Genomic DNA, 6,433 nt, shown 5'->3' on the forward strand with positions numbered 1-6,433 from the left:
TAGAAGGATGGGTTTTTCTCCATGTGGTTTTCCAGCCCAGAAGCAACTCATCTCAACCTGGCTAAACTCATTGGTGTGCATCACACCCAGTATGCTGCAATGCTCTGACATTACTCTGCAAATGAGTTGCATCTCCCTCAGCCTGGTAAGCACAATGAGACTCTGGGACAGGGAGTGAAAACAGAGCAAAAGGCTCGAGTTTGTTATTAATTCTTCCTAAGCAAATTAACTGGGAGCAGCTTTTCAACATACTTCCTGTGCATATTTTCTATACAAAGAGAGCTTCTCTTGTTTGTTTCTCTCTTCCTCTGGACAGTCCCTTGTGATGATTTTCACAGCTCTTATGGAAACAGCTCATTGTTCTGCAGCAACTTAATTAAAGTGTACTTCCATGCAAAATTAGGCTATTGTATTTATTTAAACTTCATGGTAATTGCTGTACAAGGGCTGTGTCTACATCCGACACCACACACCCACATCTCTCCCCACCCCACCCCACCCCACCTCACCACTCCCAAAGGAAATGGCTCATCCTGCCCTGGTGGAACTTCTCATTGACTCAAGTGATGCATTTGAACTTTAACCTCTGGACAGCAATATTTGCTTGCCATGCCAGCACCTTTATGGATGAAGGGTATGCGTGAGTAGCTCTGAAGAAAGAAATGTGTTGCTTGTGGTTTTCTTCTCTGGAGCTTAAGCTAATTCCATTTTGAATATGGTATTTCACACTTTCTTTACTAGGTCCCTTGGCCTTTCCTGGGCTGGTTTTAGTTGTGACCAAGTACTCTAGTACCATAGGAAAGCTCTTTTCTTAAAATCTTTCAAAGTTCATGAGCTCCACCTACATCATCTACAATGTTAAATGTACAATTTCAAAGAAAACACAGTCGTCATGTATCACTTTATGTTCAAACATTATCCAAGTAAAGTGTAAAATTAAGCTCTATAATTTAGTTTCTCTCCTTTTCTTTGGGGGATGGAGGGGTGAGAAAAGGTGGAGATCATTGCAAGTTGTTTGCAGAACATTTCCACGCAGAAATATGCTGATTTTCAAAGAGCAGTTAGTAAATTCAAACCAGCATCAGATTTCACTGACTCCACTATGGCTGAATACGTCTAAGCAGAGTTGCGGTGAGGAATAAAAATAAAATAAATGTAATTAAAGCATCCAAGTGATCTGGTGCCAAGGTGATTGGCATGCATTATTTTGTCCACAGAGAATGAGCTCCCCAAAAGAGTTTTGCTGGAGCTGCACCAGCAGACGGGAGCTCTGCCCCTCTCCAAGATCATAACGAATGCTCAAATTTGAGTGAAGAGAGCCCAGTCACACCACGGGAAGAGGAAAGCTGAGGTTTCTGGCTCATCATTGTCAGGATGAAATTGCACTTTCTGTCATGCTCTAACATCTTGTTTAAATCAGTGTTGTTGCAATGCACTTGCGTAGAGGGGTTTCATATTTAACCTAATTTTTCAGATTTGCTGATTAATATACCAGTGTCCAGCAGTTCATAAATCGGTTGTCTAAACACAGACAATAATCCAAGGCCTGTTCAGAAATTATCTCATCTGTTTTCTGCCAGGCTTCTATTTATGCAGTTGATAACCTCCACTTTCTTTCCATCTAAACTGATTATTTTCTTTCATACTGTCCCACAGGGCTGTATGCTTGTGAAACTCTGAACTGGCTCTCTCTTCTAAATCGTCATCAGGAGCGAATTACTATTGCAACATCATATCACTATCGCTCAGATTTGCTTTGATTTATCTGCAGGCTGATCCCAATAGCCCAGCTCTGCTTTCCTGCTGAGTGGGTATGTTAATGCAGCTATTGTCCCAAATCTTGTGGTAGGCTGACCATAGCCAAACTCTTTCTTTGCAGTTTGCCTGTTTGGTTGATGGGCTCCGTCCTGACAACAAGGGCTGTGTCCACCACTTGGAAGAAGATAGGAGAAACCCTTCAAAAAGCAGAAACACGGTAATTCATCGCCTCTGAGAAAGCTTGAGCGTAATCCTTTGGACACAGAGAACAGCTTCAGCTGGAGATTTTATATCCATTGACAACTTCTTTAGTGCTAACTCTGACTATTTCTCTTCTCTGCATAACTGACTGATCACTGTATAAATGTCACTGAAGTTTCATGACTCTGAGATAGATCTTCCAGCAAAATTAATATCCTTGACACTGGAATATCTGCTTTGGCGTTCCTTGTCCTCTTTCATTTTTTGTTGCAACCACAACCAGAGTATTGATTATACAACAAAAGGATGTTTCCAACCCCAGGAAAAAAAATGGGTAATCTGTTTTTGTTGTTGCTGTTTTGGTGTCCACCCTCTCATTGGACTAGGCTCAGTTTCTAGGTAGAAAGGAATTTGGAGGATTGTTTGTGTCACTTCAGTTTCACTCATTTTCACTCAGGGCTGTAACCTCAACTGTCTGCAGTCTGCTCTTGCACGTTCCTTCTTGTGCTGGTCTAGGAAATTAGGAGATGAGTTCAGCATCTCAAATAAGCTCCCAATTTCACCTGCAATCCTTCCTGAGCACAGTGCCTTGGGCCCCCACTCTTTGTTGGACTGCTTCATTAGTGCAATCCCTTCTCTCCTCAATGAAGGGCTGTTTTACTGAGCTTATTTGCACACACCAAAGGTTCTGTGAGGAAAGGCAGAGACGACAGCTTCCTTTGATGCAAACATGGTAATACGAGTGCACTTGCTGGCATAATACACCTGCACTACAGCAGGAAATGCAAGTGAGGTGATATTTGATCTTCTGCATTCTTACAATGCTCTTTTTCACATGGTTGATATGGCTAACACCAGGCAGTGCTGTATCAAGGCCTGACCCCAAAGGAAGCATTTGGCAGCTTTATAAACCAGCCGATGTCATCCTTTAACCCTTGCAAAATGCATGGGGGCCACACCTTACAAGGCCTAAGGAGAAGAAAGAAGGAAAGCAAAAATCTCAGCCACGACAGGAACAGGGAGAAACTTCAGCTCTGTTATCACTCCCCTTCATCTGCTCAAACTCCTCACTGCAGGGGTTGTCATGGTGATGCAGGTTTGACCTCTCACTTTTTACTCTTCCAGGAGCTAAAAAGGTAAAAATGAGCCATTCTGTCTCGAATGAAAATCAGCCTCCCTCTGTCAAAAGACGCTGAATCGCTTTTTTCCCCCTTTGTCAAACCTGAATGTTTCCATAGGTGACATGGAAATAAATAACTGGTGCTGAGCATCATTGGTGGATTTGGCAGGATGCAGCCATGGGAGAAGGCTGAAGAGCGGCAAGAGCGGTCCATACCCAAGTTTCCCATTAGTCACAAAGCTCCATTGTCCCAAATTTCTCCTCCATCTCTGTGGTCAGGTCCTCACTCAGCCAGCTAAGCGTGGGGTTTGTGTTTCTGACAGCTCTAGGGCAGAAAAATCAAACTATTGATTGAACTGTGTAGCGGCCTCATAAGGCATTATTAGCAGCCTGCTGTAAGTGAGACTAGAAAGGGTAAAATCGTTTCTTTTTATTAATATCCTTGAGTCAGGCTTCAGCAAAACCCAAGGTTTGGCCAGGTTGGTAGCTAAGTGATGGCACCATCTCCCTGTCTCTGCATGAAGCTGGTAATGCACACATAGGGGTTTATGTCTGTACGAGGGGGTGGCTTATTTACTGGGATAGAGCCCCAGTCTGAACTGTGAGCCAAAGTAATCTCCTTCTGTCGATTACTTTTGAATCTAAGTCCTCTGCTTTGATAACCAAATCCTTCCCTGCTTTCTCATTCCCTCCTCCAGTCTCTCCTCTCACCAGTGCCAGGGTAGCATGACATGTGAAAGCAGCATGACTTCAAATCAAATATTCAGGTTAACAATGAGCTGGCCTTGAATGAAACCTTTGAAGAACTCTGGTGCAGACTCCTCGATGCTTCGCATGGCTCCATCAAATCTCTCTCTACCAAAAAGACTCCCCTAGTTCTGGCTTAAGTGAAAGCTACTGAATTTATTTGACTGAAGAGAAAAAAAATTAAAGCATATACATAAAAAATATATATATACACACGTGAATATATATATTGACTGTGTGCATATTTGTATATGCCTTATATATATAAAGCATCAGCCTTAAAAACCTGCTAAACTGCAATTGAATTCTGGAGTCATCTGAAGTTCAAACGTTTCTCACGGTTTTGGTATTAAAGTTCCTGATGACCAGCATTGCTGGACCATGTATTGCTGTATAGGTCCTCACAGCACCAAGCAGAAGTCCAGCTCATCTCCAAACACTGTTATCCTCAGATTATCTCTCTGGCAATTCTTTATCCACATTCTCATTTCTACCTTTGTCTCTCTCTCCAAATGAGCTTTTGTTCAGTGAAGTAGATTCCACATTTTAGTGAAACAACTCAATTCAGCCACGGTCTGGTGGCCCTTCTCCCAGCACCAACCCCACAGACACACACAGTAACCCACAGTTACACTCCAGTGCATGAGACACGTCCCTCAAAGGATGGGGGCTTGAAGACCTCTGATGTTTCACAAGAGTGAGGACATAACTGCCTACCTTTTGCATCAGCCACCATCTCAATCAGTAACTTCTAATCTGTTTGAAAACTGAGGAATATGGGTAACACCACCATAACCTACCTTACTCCTTGGCATCGCCTCTCAGGTGTGTAGTTTTTCCCTTCCTTATCACATTCTTGTGATAGTTCTCAAGCTGCTCCCTCCTCCACTTCCTTCTTTCTGGTTTTGGGAACCAAAACTTCCTTTAACTCCAGCAGTGACCGTCGCTCCAAAAGTCACTGTGACCACACTGTTCATCCAGCAGAGTCATGGGACACTACAGATTGCTTCTCGCTCTCAGCTAGCAAGTCGCCGATGTCCTCAGTTATGAAGACAGATGGTATAAGTGCCAACACTTCAAGAGCATCTCACAGTAGGGCATTCCACAGGTTAATTATACCTGAGAAACTTCTTCTTTTACAACATTAGATCCCAGTGAGCCTGGTTTGCCTCTATAAAAGATGGTTTTCATATTACGTGCAATCCATTTCCCCAGCACAGATAGACATTGTCTATGATTACGCTTTACAGGCAAAAAAACCCCCATATTATCTCAGACATACCCTTTTGTCTTAATTTCAGCTATACCAGAAGCAAATCCAGCTCTATTTACACTTATTTCAGGGATCGGGAGTGAGAGGGATTGAAGTATACAGTGCCCTAATCCCATTGTTTTCATATCGTAATGCTCTGAAAAAAAAAGAAAAAGATAGTTGAGGGATGTTAGGAAGGTTCCAACTTCTGTATATTTACGATCCTAGGTTCAGCCCTGAAATGCAAATTATGAAGAACTTCCCCTCTACCACCCCTTTCTCTCTCTCGCTCTCTTATCCTACATTTTCTGCAGCCTGAAAGATGTAAGTCATTAGATAAATGACTGCCAGTGGAGAGCTAGAGCTGTAATGTAAACTACAACGACTAAATTCATATGAAAAAAAAATAATACATCCCCCAGAGAAAAGTTCTGCTTTTCACATTTAAATGTACTAGTTATCAGCTATTCCTGCTCACAGGGCATTAAAATACATTCTGCTTCCTAAGTCCTGATGCAGCTCTAACTGGACTCCAGCTCGGAGCTAAAATAGCACATATTTCACAAAGTGGCATAATGTAAAACTGTCGTCTAAACATCTCTCTTCTCTCTAGGTCTCTCTCTAGGGCTTTCTCCACAGAATCCTGCTTCTTCTTTACAGTGCCGTCATTTATGTCTTTGTTTATTAGTGGAACGAACTTGTCAGTAATTGTCTTCCCACCAGCTCCCGCCCCAGCTCCCTCTATGCTCCTCTGCCCAGCTGGGGTCAGCAACAATGGGAAACACTCCTGCCAAAGATGCTTCAACATTGGCCCTGCAGCGTGCTGTGGGGTGAGGAGGCCGCTCCCAGAGATTCCCAAGCCCAGAGGTCCCTGCTGGAGCCATGACCAGAAATAGCACTGATGGGAGTGAAGGGGACTTGGCAAGGAGGTCACCGTACAGCCTGGATGCACACACACGGACCTAGCCCAAGGGCTGGAGGAGGTGTATGGTGGGGCTCGCAGGACAGATGGGATGACCTTCCCACCTCACCATTCTAACTCACTGCTTTAACCCACGTTCTCCCTGGACGCAGCCTGCAATCCCACTGTCCTTCCTCTCCTCCCAGGGATTCGCCTCACGGACGGCTCTCTGCGGGTTCCAAAGGGGCTGACAGCATGGTAGCTGTCTGTCCGTGGCAAATGCGAGATAATTTAAAGGACTTTAATCCTTTTTCTTTGCCAGTCCGCCTGATGAGTTCGTGCAGGGTGGTTCATACACAGTAAATTCACACCGTAATTTACTGTGTACTAATTTCCCCAAGCTTTTAATTTCACAGTGTCTCAGTTTCCTCATCTGTAAAAGAGAGATAATAAA

The sequence above is a fragment of the Centrocercus urophasianus genome, unplaced genomic scaffold, assembly GCF_019232065.1.
Source record: "Centrocercus urophasianus isolate 14NV4802_14NV808 unplaced genomic scaffold, USGS_Curo_1.0 seq_23, whole genome shotgun sequence".
In the NCBI taxonomy this organism is placed as follows: Eukaryota; Metazoa; Chordata; class Aves; order Galliformes; family Phasianidae; genus Centrocercus; species Centrocercus urophasianus.